Source organism: Pleurodeles waltl, chromosome 12 (assembly GCF_031143425.1).
Source record: "Pleurodeles waltl isolate 20211129_DDA chromosome 12, aPleWal1.hap1.20221129, whole genome shotgun sequence".
Lineage (NCBI taxonomy): Eukaryota > Metazoa > Chordata > Amphibia > Caudata > Salamandridae > Pleurodeles > Pleurodeles waltl.
The window spans coordinates 378,180,248-378,196,447 of record NC_090451.1 but is presented as its reverse complement, the minus strand read 5'-3'; positions in this window follow the sequence as shown (position 1 = coordinate 378,196,447).

Here is a 16,200-nt window from a genome sequence, read left to right as displayed (position 1 = left end):
TGTGGGATAGCAGCCACATATAATGCTCATCTTCCTGACACATCTGGAGACACAACAGAAAAGCTGCAATGCAAATATCGAGCAAGGAGCAGATCCATTAAAACAAATATATAGCAGTATAAGCCAAAAAAGGAATAAATGGTCACACTGAAGGCATGATACAGCCTATTTTGCTCCCCCAAATTGTTTTCTTCACAAGACTGACAGACTGTCTCTTATATTCTAGGGATAGTGGAAATATTCACGTGCTAATCCTAATTGATAAAAAAGAAGTCCAGTTTCCAGTTTTAGTGTTTCTTTGCCTGACTTGAAATCCTTAATATAAAATGGGTAACCAGCACAGTATTCAATTGAAGAATCATTATCACGATAGACCACTTTAAGATCATCATAGACAAAATTCTAGTTAAAGCCTGCCTAGGTGGTTATTGCCACTACTACCAACATTAGATCACATGTAACGCTATAATATTAATTTTTATTCACTGTTTACAAGTAAACTATCTCCCATTCCACTGTGATGCTGTTGCTTGTTCTTACTATGCATTTGTAAAGAGAAAAGTCAACTCAGTGTGGACAGACAAATCCCCTTGAATTATAGTCATAGATCTGTGCCATGCCCGGAACAAAATATGAGACAGATTGAGAAGTGATAGTCTAATAATTATGTTCCAATAAAGGTTTTTCAGTTCACCATTCACTTTCAGTTGATAAAAAGTTGATAAAAAAGGCACCTCCATTGCAGAAGGATTTTGTACTATGATGGAGACTGACTTCCAACAGTGTTATATGTAATGCCTTTTTCCTTCCAAAAAATACCTTTAAAACCGTTCCACTTATTGATATTATCTAATCAGTCTTCACATTTTGTATTCATAATTTTAGTATGTCACCTATGCTGAAGCAGAAAGGGACTCAACTAAGCCTCTTTTGATGTAACCTGTACCTACAACTTTGTGAGAGTATTCTTCCCTCTGATGGAGGCATTAAATGAAATACATGTTTGTGTTGCCCTGCAGCAATTGCAATGCTATGTGAAACAATCAATCTTATATTAGGTATAGTTTGCTTAGCAGCAGTGATTTCTGAGGGCCTGGGCAATATAGTGGCTTGTGCAGTAGAACTAGGTGAGCTAAATTACCTCAATCAGCCTTCATACTAAAAAGAATGGACTATGCTTTTGCTGCAGCATCTAAGATTGTTCATTATGTGCTTTGAGATTAGCTACTATAAGTGGCCTAATTTCTGGTAGATGAGGAAACTGGGGCAAAGGAATTATGCAGTGTATTCAAGAGGGGCAGTATCCCGATAACAAAGGAGAAAACTTACTTTCTGGACTTTTCATCGTAAATAAGAAATGTCTGTGAAATTTTAGTCTAATATTAACCCCTTCGCTGCCAGGCCTTTTCCCCCTCCTGTGCCGAGCCTTTTTTTGGCTATTTGGAGCAGTTCACGCTTAGGCCCTCATAACTTTTTGTTCACATAAGCTACCCACGCCAAATTTGCGTCCTTTTTATCCAACATCCTAGGTATTCTAGAGGTACCCAGACGTTTTGGGTTCCCCAGAAGGAGGCCAAGAAATTAGCCAAAAAACAGTGAAAAATTCGTTTTTTTAAAAAAAATTGGAAAAATGGGCTGCAGAAGAAGGCTTGTGGTTTTTTCCCTGAAAAGGGCATCAACAAAGGGTTTGTGGTGCTAAAATCACCAGCTTCCCAGCTTTCAGGAACAGGCAGACTTGAATCAGAAAACCCAATTTTTCAACACAATTTTGGCATTTTACTGGGACATACCCCATTTTTACAATTTTTTGTGCTTTCAGCCTTCTTCCAGTCAGTGACAGAAATGGGCATGAAACCAACGCTGGATCCCAGAAACCGCAACATTTCTGAAAAGTAGACAAAATTCTCAATTCAGCAAGGGGTAATTTGTGTAGATCATAAAAGGGTTTGCTACAGAAAATAACAACTGAAAAATAAAAATATTGAAATTGCGGTGAAAAAAACATCAATTTTTCTCTACGTTTTACTCTGTAACTTTTTCCTGCAATGTCAGATTTTCGAAAGCAATATATCGTTACTCTTCTGGTTGCAGGGATATATAGGGCTTGTAGGTTCATCAAGAACTCTAGGTACCCAGAGCCAATAAATGACCTGCACCCTGCAGTGGGTTTTCATTCTATGCCGGGTATACACCAATTCATTTGCTGAAATATGAAGAGTAAAAAATAGCTATCAAGAAAACCTTTGTATTTCCAAAATGGGCACAAGATAAGGTGTTGAGAAGAAGTGGTTATTTGCATATCTCTGAATTCCAGGGTACCCATACTAGCATGTGAATTACAGGGCATTTCTCAAATAGATGTCTTTTTTACACACTGTCTTACATTTGGAAGGGAAAAATGTAGAGAAAGACAAGGGGCAATAACACTTGTTTTGCTATTCTATGTTCCCCCAAGTCTCCCGATACAAATGATACCTCACTTGTGTGGGTAGGCCTAGCGCCTGCGACAGGATATGCCCCAAAACACAACGTGGACACATCACAGAAAACAGAGCTGTTTTTAACACAGTGCCTACCTGGAGATTTTGGCCTCTAGCTCAGCTGGCACCTATGGAAACCTACCAAACCTGTGCATTTCTGAAAACTAGAGACCTAGGGGAATCCAAGATGGGATGACTTGTGTGGCTCGGACCAGGTTCTGTTACCCAGAATCCTTTGCAAACCTCAACATTTGGCTAAAAAAACACATGTTCCTCACATTTCTATGGCAGAAAGTTCTGGAATCTGAGACGAGCCACAAATTTCCTTACACCCAGCGTTCCCCCAAGTCTCCCGATAAAAATGATACCTCACTTGTGTGGGTTGGCCTAGCGCCAGCGACAGGAAACGCCCCAAAGCGCAACGTGGACACACCCAAATTTTTGAAAGAAAACAGAGGTGTTTTTTGCAAAGTGCCTACCTGTAGATTTTGGCCTGTAGCTCAGCCGGCACCTAGGGAAACCTACCAAACCTGTGCATTTCTGAAAACTAGAGAACTAGGGGAATCCAAGATGGGGTGACTTGTGTGGCTCGGACCAGGTTCTGTTTCCCAGAATCCTTTGCAAACCTCAAAATTTGGCTAAAAAACACATGTTCCTCACATTTCTGTGGCAGAAAGTTCTGGAATCTGTGAGGAGCAACAAATTTCCTTCCACCCAGCGTTCCCCCAAGTCTCCCGATAAAAATGATACCTCACTTGTGTGGGTAGGCCTAGCGCCCGCGACAGGAAACACCCCAAAGCACAACGTGGACACATACACATTTTTGAAAGAAAACAGAGGTGTTTTTTGCAAAGTGCCTACCTGTAGATTTTGGCCTGTAGCTCAGCCGGCACCTAGGGAAACCTACCAAACCTGTGCATTTCTGAAAACTAGAGACACAGGGGAATCAAAGATGGGGTGACTTGTGTGGCTCGGATCAGGTTCTGTTACCCAGAATCCTATGCAAACCTCAAAATTTGGCTAAAAAACACATGTTCCTCACATTTCTGTGGCAGAAAGCTCTGGAATCTGAGAGGAGCCACAAATTTCCTTCCACCCAGCGTTTCCCCAAGTCTCCCGATAAAAATGATACCTCACTTGTGTGGGTAGGCCTAGCGCCCGCAACAGGAAATGCCCCAAAGCGCAACGTGGACACATCCAAATTTTTGAAAGAAAACAGAGGTGTTTTTTGCAAAGTGCCTACCTGTAGATTTTGGCCTGTAGCTCAGCCGGCACCTAGGGAAACCTCCCAAACCTGTGCATTTCTGAAAACTAGAGACCTAGGGGAATCCAAGATGGGGTGACTTGTGTGGCTCGGACCAGGTTCTGTTTCCCAGAATCCTTTGCAACCTCAAAATTTGGCTAAAAAACACATGTTCCTCACATTTCTGTGGCAGAAAGTTCTGGAATCTGAGAGGAGCCACAAATTTCCTTCCACCCAGCGTTCCCCCAAGTCTCCCGATAAAAATGATACCTCACTTGTGTGGGTAGGCCTAGCGCCCGCGACAGGAAACGCCCCAAAGCTCAACGTGGACACATCCACATTTTTTAAAGAAAACAGAGGTGTTTTTTGCAAAGTGCCTACCTGTAGATTTTGGCCTCTAGCTCAGCCGCCACCTAGGGAAACCTACCAAACCTTTGCATTTCTGAAAACTAGAGACCATGGGGAATCCAGGATGGGGTGACTTGCGGGGCTCTGACCAGGTTCTGTTACCCAGAATCCTTTGCAAACATCAACATTTGGCCAAAAAATACTTTTTCCTCTCATTTCGGTGACAGAAAGTTCTGGAATCTGAGAGGAGCCACAAATTTCCTTCCACCCAGCGTTCCCCTAAGTCTCTCGATAAAAATGGTACCTCTCTTGTGTGGGTAGGCCTAGCGCCCACGAAAGGAAATGGCCCAAAACACAACGTGGACACAACATATGTTTTCACAGAAAACAGAGTTTTTTTTGCCAAGTGCCTACCTTTTGGTTTTGGGCCTCTAGCTCAGCCGTCCCCAGGGGGGGGCAGAAATGCCCTAAAATAAATTTGACCCCCGCCCTCCCAAACCCCCCCTGCCCAGGAGCGACCCCTGCCTACGGGGTCGGTCCCCCTACGTGACATTGGCGCCTAAAAACAAATCCCCGGTGCCTAGTGGTTTCTCCCCCCTTGGGGGCAGATTGACCTAAAATCGGCCAATCTGCCCCCAAGGGGGACAGAAATGGTCTCAATACAATTTGCCCCCCAGGGGAGTGACCCTTGCCTGATGGGTCGCTCCCCATCTCTAAAAAAACAAACAAACAAAAAAAAAACACAAATTTTTTTTTTGCCCTGCGCCTAGAGGTTTCTTCCCCCCCTGATGGCAGATCGGCCTAATATTAGGCAGATCTGGCCCCAGGGGGGACAGAAATGGCCTAAAATAAATTTGCATCCCCAACCCCCACTGCCCCACCAGGAGCGACCCTTGCCTACGGGGTTGCTCCCCCTGCGTGACATTGGCGCCAAAAAGCAAATCCCGGTGCCTAGTGGTTTCTGCCCCCTTGGGGGCAGATTGACCTAAAATCGACCAATCTGCCCCCAAGGGGGGCAGAAATGGTCTAAATAAAATTTGCCCCCCAGGGGAGCGACCATTGCCTGATGGGTCGCTCCCCATCGCTAAAAAAACAAACAAACAACAAAAAAACACAAAAAAAACATTGCCCTGGCACCTAGAGGGTTCTGCCCCCAGGGGGGGCAGAAATGGCCTAAAATAAACTTGCTCCCCCAACTCCCCCCCGGAGCGACCCTTGCCTACGGGGTCGCTCCCCCTGCGTGACATTGGCCCCAAAAAACAAATACCCGGTGCCTAGTGGTTTCTGCCCCTTGGGGGCAGATTGACCTAAACTCGACCAATCTGCCCCCAAGGGGGGCAGAAATGGTCTAAATACAATTTGCCACCCAGGGGAGCGCCCCTTGCCTGATGGGTCGCTCCCCATCTCTAAGAAAACAAACAAACCAAAAAAAAACAACAAAAAAAATATTTGCCCTGGCGCCTAGAGGTTTCTGCCCCCCCTGGGGGCAGATCGGCCTAATACCAATAGGCCGATCTGCCCCCAGGGGGGGCAGAGATGGCCTAAAATAATTTGGCCCCCCCACCCCCCCCGGGGAGCGACCCTTGCCTACAAGGTCGCTCCCTTTGCGTGACGGCGCAAAAAAAGATCCCTGGTGATTAGTGGTTTCCGCCCCCTTGGGGGCAGAATGACCTAAAATCGGCCGATCTGCCCCCAAAGCAGGCAGAAATGGCCTAAATACAATTTCCCCCTCCAGGGGAGTGACCCTTGTCCAAGGGGTCGCTCCCCATATGTAAAACAAACAAAAAAAATCCCTGGTGCCTAGTGGTTTCTGCCCCCCTTGGGGGCAGATCAGCCTAATCACAATAGGCTGATCTACCCCCCAGGGGGGCAGAAATGGCTTAAAATAATTCCCCCCCCACCCAGGGAGCAACCCTTGCCTAAGGGGTCGCTCCCCTTGCGTGAAATTCACGCAAAAAAAAACTCCCTGGTGTCTAATGGTTTCTGCCCCCCTTGGGGGCAGATTGGCCTCATCAAAATAGGCCAATCTGCCCCCAAGGGGGGCAGAAATGTCCTAAATATAATTTGCCCCCTAGGGGAGCGACCCTTGCCTAAGGGGTCGCTCCCCACCTAAAAAAAAAAGAAAACATAACAAAAAGAAAAAAGAAAAGAAATGATCCCTGGTGCCTAGAGGTTTCTGTCCCCCCTGGGGGCAGATCGGCCTAATAATAGGCCGATCTGTCCCCAGGAGGGGGGGGCAGAAAAGGCTTTCCCCAAAAAATGCCCCCCCTGGGAGTGACCCTTGCCCAAGGGGTTGCTCCTGTTGCATGAAATTCGCGCGCAAAAAAAAACTCCCTGGTGTCTAATGGTTTCTGCCCCCCTTGGGGGCAGATTGGCCTCATCAAAATAGGCCAATCTGCCCCCAGGGGGGGCAGAAATGGCCTTCCCCAAAAAATGCCCCCCCTGGGAGCGACCCTTGCCCAAGGGGTCGCTCCCTTTTGACAGTTTCAGAAAAAAAATAATCCCTGGTGTCTAGTGGGGTTTCAAAAGCCAGATTGCAAGCACAGGAGGGGTTGGGGGGGTCGGGGGTGGGAGGGGAAGGGCTTCCTCTTCCATCCCTGACTTGGGCTCTGTGCACAGGACGTAATGGTTACGTCCTGGGCACAGCAGCACTGTGCCTCAGGACGTAACCATTACGTCCTGGGCACAGAAGGGGTTAAACTGTCTTACCACACTTGTGTATTGCCAGCTTCTGCTTTGCAGTGATGGTGGGTATTGATGGCCAGAGCATCAGAGGGGCCGTATTTCATGTAGTGTTCTGAGGGGACAACAGGCATGTGAACCTGGATTTCTTTGCAGTGCCAGGGCTTTTTAGTACTACAGAAGGGGACTCAGATGCTTGTGCGGCACCTTCTGTAATACTGATTATGCAAGGGTACATGGCGTCAGCGCTATCTTCATAGGGCATTCCCCTATTTGCAAAAGAGTATGGACCCATATAATGAGGGAACAGCTTTGATTCTGCACCTGTGCTGTATTACGGACATGGGTGAAGAGCTAAACAGCCTCTTAGGAGTCACACTGGTGGTGCTCCACAAAAAGCTAGTGCACTGTCAGTGTGTCTCCTTAAGTGAATGTTCTGGTATTCAAAGTCTGAGCTATCGAGGCACTATGGGCTAAAATGAACAAATATGAATATCATTATGACAAAACTTCCCACCTCCTTATGATCTCATTACTCAGGGGGGTATTGTTATTAAAAGACCCCACCTCATGTGCAATGCAATATAACAAGGGAGCAACCAGTCCAAGACTGGAGAACCTCTTAAGAATTATCATAATTGTATTACAGCTCTGCAGGAGAAACCAGTAGGATCTCAGTAGGATCTCAGCCTATGATTTGCAGGATAACTTACTAAATCAGCTGCAAGGGTACAGCCCATTTGTCTTTCAAGTAGACCTTGACTTGGAATAAGAAAATATGTACACTTCTATGTGGACTGCAACTGGTAAAGCAGCTCATCACCATCAGGTCTCAGACCTGGGTGATGAATTTAGAGGGGAAATCTCCATCTCAACCATTCTCATCCACCTGTGTCCCAGAAATGTAGGGATAATTGCCAGGGGCTGACCTGGAGAACCTTAAGGAACCCATCAGTGCTGAGGTTTGAAATATGCTAGCCCAACAGGATGAGACTGTGATAAAATGACACCTTTTTCAAATAAAGTTTGATAGGAAATATAACCCCGATAGCAACCCTGTCTAGGTCTGAGGTGCACTGTGCACCATTGGAGGGTGCATTGTTATGAATGAACAAGATTAAAACATGATGCCATTTAAGTGACCTCAGTCAACAAAGAAACACTTTTTGCATGACACACGTTGCCTCCAAAGTGCTATAGTAGAACAGCAGCTAACCTGTTTTTTATTGAAAGAGAAGCATTGCACTTGGCCCTACTTGAAAACACCTTCCTAAAGCTAATCAGCAATAATTCTGTTTGTGTACATGTGTTTTACCTCGTTCATATTATTTTCATATATCTTTCTTGGCATTTTCAAGCTACAATCATACAAGAAGTATTGGACAATGAAACGTAAATCCCTTAGTTTGATAACTGAGCAATACAGGAAACAGCAACTATAATTGTGTTGTTGGCAATCGCTATGAAAAGTGAAATATATGGCTCAGTAAGTAGGACAACATAACATAGCAAGAAAGGCAGTTAACAATACCTTAGAGGGTTTCGCATACAGTCTGTCAAAAGAACAACCAACAGTGTCTAATAACAAAAGCAATGCTAAAACCTACTGAAACTTACCTCATGTCTGATATGAGGAAAAGTGAGGGAAGAACACAATTCCAAGAGCCTGTCCAGATATTCTGCCCTCTGTCTCTCATGATTCTAGAGCTTCTAGAATTGTTCAATGCCCCATCTGAAAATTAGGTCTATGAGCAGTGGAATCAAATGTTAAACCAAGACTCTTGAAGCACACAGGCATGCCTCAACCTCAGGTGATCTGAAGTTTGCTACACTCATGGCCCACTCAGTACCCTTCACATTTTTGCTGTAATTATTGAGCTGGCAGCATTATATTCACCTTTCCTCCAGTTGGCTGTTCTTACCTTTTATCTATAATTTGCTTTGACGGTATGAGAAGTGAGGAAAGGGCAAAGAGCATGCAGTTTCATTAATTCAGGACAGTAGAAAATAATTGGCTGGCGTAATCATCAGGGCATTTGAATCAGTGCTTAATTTGGAAAAATGTAAGTGCCAGGTCCCTTCCTAGAAGGCTACTGCAGCCTGCACCACCCATTGCCCTTGTCAGTGCTGCCAATGAGAGTACTATCACAACTACTAATCATCATACTCCTGCAAGTGTGGCAAGTCAGACTATTCCAGCCCACCCAAAGGTTTAATAATTGCATGAGTAGGCGGCATTAGCCTTTTTTAAATGTATATTGACCTATTAAACATTGTTGTTGTGCTCATCCCAAAATTTGGCAGACAGTGCCACCATGTGGTGGACTGTCACTAGAGCCATTGCTGACAATTAAGTGCCGGTGCCGAGCACTGGAAACTACCGGCTCAAATTATTTGATTTGAATTCAATTTGAAAAGAGATGGCACATCGAAATTTGAGAATACGAAGCATATGTCACTAGCACCATGGAGTGCAGCAGTGCCATAACTAAAAGAGATGTACATTTATGGCTCACAGTTATGATCAATGACCTCATCTGTTAATTATACCTTGTGTTTCAAGTTCAATGGGGATAAGAAATAAAAAAAGTCTTGTTTTGCAAACTATTGAAATGTAATTGAATTTCGGGTCCCTGAAATAGAAAAATATCAGTCTTTAATTTCAGGGAAAAAAGTCTGTATCTACTCCTTTTTTGTCATTCTTTTGTTGTTCGCCATATCCTATGCATTGTAATTTCACAATGAGTATTCTTCGTCATGGCTTCAGAAAAGGAATTAGTGTTATTATGCAGCAAAATACTTGTGGCCATATTAACTAACATTTCACTCACTGCAGGCCAGGAAGAAAAGTTGCTACGCTGCATTGCATGATAAAAGTACCGCAGAAGTGCACTATATCTACTGAGATATGGTGTGTTTCTGCCTTCTCCTAGCACCAGTGCACCATGTGCTGCCCTGCGCCAATGAGGCACCCTGGAACCATAGTGCAAGGGTGCCTGCATTAGAGGCAGAGAAATCTTCAAGCACAAAAATACTCTTTACCAACATTTTCCTCTTTCTATGTGAACTACTAAATAAAGCATGCATAGACAATGGAAGGGACAAGGAGACATATATATATTTCTTTTTGTTATGTCTGCATCAGAGATGCATAATTTTTGGATGCATTCCTAGGTTTACAAATGTTTGTAGATCTGGGAATGTGCCAAAATCCATGGGTGGATGCATGGAAACGCCCCTGCCCCACCCATGGAATGCCTTCCCAATGCAAGGTAGCACAAGGCTGAGCTATTCGCTGCCTAGTGTTACTTTGAAATTACTAAACTACATAAAGCCATACAAAGTGGCTTTGCATGGCTTAGCAAATGCCAAAAAGCACTTCACAACGGGATCCACCATAAAAGTGATGCAATCCCAAAGCAAAACCGTAGTATATGTGTCCTTTAATCTTCAGGCCACAGACTTATTACACTCTGCCTCTTTAGGCAATCTGTAACTTGCTGGTTGTCCTTGTCCATAGAACTAGTATTAACATTCCAACATAATATTCATGGTAAGAGTCAACATCACTCCATGAACCTGCTTGCTCCAGGGAGCTAAATTGTTCTCAAAATTCAATTAAACCGTTTATGGATTCCTCATGGCCATATCGTGCATATGCAAGGTGAGGCAGAGTAAGGTTGGAACACAACCGCTGGGTGGAGATAAATTACAAGAAAAAGGAAAAAAAAAATGTTTTGGCATTAGAGGACAAGAAGCACTAGAAAGGTATAATGGTATTTGCTTAGTGCTGAAAAACACACATACATGTAGTTTTTATTTGCAGGGGACTCATTCAAGTAGAGTGTGACTAACATGTACTTCTTAAAGTGGATTGAGATGCCCTACCAAGTTTCACCCCATAGCTTTTGAAACTGTAATGAAAACATATTGAGCAGTTATTTTGCTGGACTTTTACAATCAATGGTGTCAGGGTCCTGTTCAGAGGGCCACGGGGCAAGCAGGGCTACTGGGCCCAATTGTGAAGGTTGTAGCCTTCTGCTGCTGCTGCCCTGGTGCCTGATTTATTCTGAGACCTGAGTGACTGGGCCAATTACTCCTCCTCCAGCACTTGATAGTGTGGATACAGCAGTCCAAGACTCTACAGAGAGCGGTAGGTGCAATGTAAGTGTAGGCTCATGACTCAAATACCCACAGTGACCCCAATAATATAGTTGTCAAGTCAAATTATTTTCGGTAAGAAAGGCGGTATTTATTATACATGCAAAACACAACACACATCATATCCTTCAAGGGTAGTGCCCTAGCACTGGTCTGATCAGTTCCTCCAAGGGTACTCTTACCATCTTTCTTCATGGTAACCAACGTGTCTCTGGTGGATCTCGGAAGGTGACCTAACTAGTACGCCCCCACTAGTGTTACTTTGGTCTTGAAAGTTCAGCTCTTCTGGTGTTAATATGCTGCTGACCCCACGTCATCCAGCAGTCAGCTGGGTGGAGCACTGAGGCAGTCATAGGCAGCTACATCTTCCAGGTAGAGTGGTTTCTTCTTCCTCCCGGTCCCTGCCAGTAAGGTGGTAGAGCAGTAGCAATACAGAAGGGTAGTGTCTGACCTTAATCCTGAGTCTAATTGCTTATGGTGGGGAAAACTCTGACATGAACAATGGCCATAACAGCCCTAGTGGCCTCCTCCTGGCATACGGGTATCACATCATTGGCTATGGCCACAACAAGATCGGTTGTACAGTCGATGCCCCAACAGCCTCAGTTGCACTTGCTGGCACATGGGGAGCATACAGACAAGGGTGACGGCCCCAACCATTGACAGCTTCAACAGTCTCAATGATCCCCTTCTGGCATATTGAATACACAGAAAAGAGACAACCCCCAAGGAAGACAATTGCAACTAGAGATGGCCTGCAACTGGACAGCACTGCAATGGAGTTTCACTAATGTCAGAGTAAGGATAGATTGGTCTCTTGGAATACTGGTCTTGATTGGACTGGGCACCTTATACTCTGCTCACTGGGATCCACTCACCAGGATCCCTTCAGGGCTTTGTTGCCTCCAGGCTCTCTCCTCCCCTTAGTGGGTACCCTGGTCTTGGCAGACAGTCAAGGGACTGTGCTCCAGGTGCAGGGCAAGTGTGCATGCCATCCTGGTGCATGACCCCTTAACAAGATAGGGGACTGTCAGGCCTTGGTTCCCAAATCTGGTTGCAGCAGCTCAAGAGCTTGGTGATCTTCTTTCTCTAGATGGACAGTGCTGTTGAACAAAGTGTGGGTCACATTCTCCCACCCCAATGGTCCAAATCCAGGCACAAAAATGATTTACTGTCTGATTCTTTCCTATTCGAGTTACAGGTGTTAGCTCCTTTGAAGTGCTTGTTCCTCTACCCCTTCCTTTGTCAAAGGGACAGTCTTCAACAACAGGTGTGACTCCAATTCTGATTGACCAACAACACAGGCCACAAAAGAATTTAGGGATCACACCTGGTTGTCAGTCTCCCCCGAAAAATGCCTCACAAAGGTATAAAGGCCTACATCTTCCCCCATCAATATTCTCTGGTACACAGGACAAAAGATTTCAGTCCTACCACCTCCCTGGCAATGAACCCAGGCCCCACTGACCAGTAGGACTTTGTGAAATCAAAGAGACCTTTGATGTGCACAGATAATGCTCTGCTCCCCTTCTTCTAATGGCCGATCCCACTCCAGCCCTCAGGAATGTCAGAAATCTCATCTCCTGTCTGGAGGTTGCAGTCCTCACCTCAATAGCTGTTTTATGCCCCAGGCTCCCTAGATTAATCCTACAGGCCTCGTTGTACCATCCATAGGCACACGTCCATACCAGTGTGCACATGCAAGCCTCACACGATATCTAGCTCTTTGGGCAATCCGTGCAGGTCAAGGGTGTATTGGCATGGAAAAAGGTGGTTTCATCCCATATTTCGAACTACCCCTAATGCCAAGGGCCACATTCCCACATTACTCCAGGATTCACATTCTCCTAACTTCATATTTGCAATTGTGTTATTTTTTATCTGTTTTACAATGAACAGTGCCCATGTTAAAAAGCCAAAAGTGTTAGGAATAAAGCTTTAAATATAATCATTTATTTGAAACAAGATTTCTACTTTTGGCTCCATTTACCTTTAAGTAACATCACAAAAACCCATTATCTTTGTCTTTCTCAATCTCAAAGGGAAAAGATAAGACAGTTCCATGAAAAAGGTGTTTCTCTCAGAATGCATGAGCAATATCTGAAGTATTTCTAAATTCAATCTCGAACAATCAATATTGCTCCTGATTTTGGTCCTTGGTGATAAGAAGCTGTGCAATTCATTCCACAATTCAACAGAAGGATATATTGTTTCTTTGCAGAACGTCTCTCAGACTAGTACAGTATGCAGCCTCATTATTAAAGGTTGCTTGCGAGCACTGTTGCAGCAAGACCATATTTTAATCTTTCAAAATGAACCTCCTTTCCAAACGAAACTTCTGTGATAATGATAAAATAGCATGACCCACTCCCACAACCGTTAACTGTATGATTCACTCAAAGCCAAGACACAGCCTAACGCTATCAGTATTCAAAAATGCACCCACGATTTTGATTTTTTAGCGTAATTTAAAATTAATTCACACCAAAAGAAAAGTGCAATTTTTTCCTTTGGTGAATATTTGCATTACTGACACTACAGTTCATTGATCTGCTTCCTTTTTTTAAATGTGTGTTCATTTACTACATTGGAAACAACTGTGGGGAATAAAACATAGTGGCAAACTAGATTTATAGTAAGGGATACGAAAATATGTTAAGAGTTAGGACTTCGAGCCCCACTGGAGCACAAAAGTGTGCTACAAAATCAACTCTGTTCTACTTAATGTATTATTCAAGAATAACTTCCTTAGATCTAAATATAGTACTGCTTGCTCCAGACGTGAAAAAAACAACACCCAGATTAACTAAGGATTCATCCTTTGGCTAACTTGAGGCACAGTGGTGCATTCTATGTATGTTCCAGCATAAATTATGTGGGACCAGATTTAATAACATTTTGCATTGTGGTTGCAGCACTTTTGTAGCGCAGTCACGGCCGCAAAAATACTAGTAGATATTTACAAAGCCACACAATGGGTGATTGGTGCTGCCTTGCGTGGCTTTCCAAAGAAATGTAATACCACTCAGCAGTCTGTGCTGTTTAGCATTATAATTCGTTCTGGAAGGTGCTCCATGGGTGGAGCATGGGTGGAATGCATTTATTCATGGGCGTCACACAATTCCAGATTCACAAAGGTTTGTAAACCTGGGATTGCATGAAATCACTCAGAGAACCCAGAGAACGGTGTAAGGAGACAAAAAATGTTTCCTCCTCATTATTTCCTCTTTCTGTGTGTGCTGCATTATGCACTAGGCCACCGGAAGTTCAATGTGTGGAAGCCTTTTAAATGTGTCTATACATACGAATTGTACTAGAAGTTTGTGCCACCAGTACAAATCCTATACTAGACAGTATACACATGCTTCCGCATTATGGCTCGAGGTGGTGCATCATGAAAAGCAATTTTATTGAATTGCTGCGCATAGTGTCACAATCCTGACCTCATTGTTTTCTCACTCTGCCTGTACCTTCTGTGTAGGTGACCTGTCAGATCGAAAACATGTCTCAATGCCTCTCTAGCTGTTCATGGGACTCATTTCCCCTTAGGCCTCAAAATGTCATTGGCATAGTAATTGTCCCCCAGTGCCCTAGGCCACCGAGTCATGAAACATCAAAACACAAACAGTAACATCGCCCAAAGCCTTCAGGCTGACTCATCATGAAAATGGTGATATTTGGGCTGACTCATCATGACTTTGGTGATATTTGGGCTGGCTTATAGGCACATGATTATGGTGATATTTGGGCTGATTAATCATGAATATGGGGATATTTGGGCTGACTTATAGTCCTCCAGGGGACCTCACGTTCGGATTGCCTCCCCATCACAAATTTGGGAACAGTATTTATACCTCATCAAAACCACAAGGAAGTGCTTGGCTTAATCACTGGTTGAATAGGACAGATACTCTTCAGCGGTACTACTCACCTGAGCATCTCCACAACCCAGCTGAGCTTTTTCTGCAATGCGACTCTCCTATGAATCTGTGACTCTGTGGATATCTTCTTCCCTGCAAATCCAGTGATGCATCAAATATCATCCCTCCAATGCTTCACCACTCTCGACTGAGTCTCTGACACTGTGGACATCTTCTCCTCTGCAAATCCAGTGATGCAGCGAGCACTATCCCTGAAATGCTGCACCTACTAAATAACAGGATGAAAATGGTTAACTACCATCATTAAAGTTAGTGCACTAAAATGACACATATCAATCAAAGACTTGTTTTTATGAAGCTGAAAATCAGAAAACAGGCCAAATCTTGAAATTGAGACATGTGTGTACTATTTAACATGCGTACCGTGGCCTTGGTATTAGCGCCCAGAGACATTCTTATTTGCCATTCTTTATGGTACTGTAGTCCGTGAATCCAAAAGCACACTCTTGCACGCCTTGGCCCGTATTTATACTCCGTTTGCGCCGAATTTGCGTCGTTTTTTTCGACGCAAATTCGACGCTAAACTAACGCCAACTAACGCCATATTTATACTATGGCGTTAGAGGCGTCTAGCGCCAAAGTTCCCGGAATGTGCGTAATTTTTTAGCGTGAACCCCTTCCTTGCGTTAATGATATGCAAGGGAGGCGTTCCCGTCTTAAAAAATGACTCCCAGGCCTTTACGTGGTATTTATACTCCCGGGCAAAAGAGACGCCCGGGAGTGGGCGTGGCTAAAAACGGCGCATTTGCGCCGCTTTTTAACGCCTGGGTCAGGCATGGCGTTAAGGGACAAGTGGGCTCAAAATGAGCCCAGAGTGCCCTCCCCTGCCCCCAGGGACCCCCCCTGCCACCCTTGCCCACCCCAGGAGGACACCCAAGGACGGAGGGACCCATCCCATGGACATTAAGGTAAGTTCAGGTAAGTATTTTTTTTTTAATTTTTTGTGGCATAGGGGGGCCTGATTTGTGCCCCCCTACATGCCACTATTCCCCATGACCATGCCCAGGGGACAGAAGTCCCCTGGGCATGGCCATTGGGCAAGGGGGCATGACTCCTATCTTTACAATGATAGGAGTCATGTTGATGGGGGATGGGCGTCGAAAAAAAATGGCGCAAGTCGGGTTACGACGATTTTTTCGACGTAACCTGACTTGCCCCATTTTAAGACGCCCATACGCCATTTTCCCCCTACGCCGGCGCTGTCTGGTCTACGTGGTTTTTTCCCACGCAAACCAGGCAGCGCCGGTCTGATTGCGCCGTCTAACGCCATTCCATAAATACGGCGCCCGCATGGCGCTTCAGAATGGCGTTAGACGGCGCAAAATTTTTTGACGCTAAACTGCGT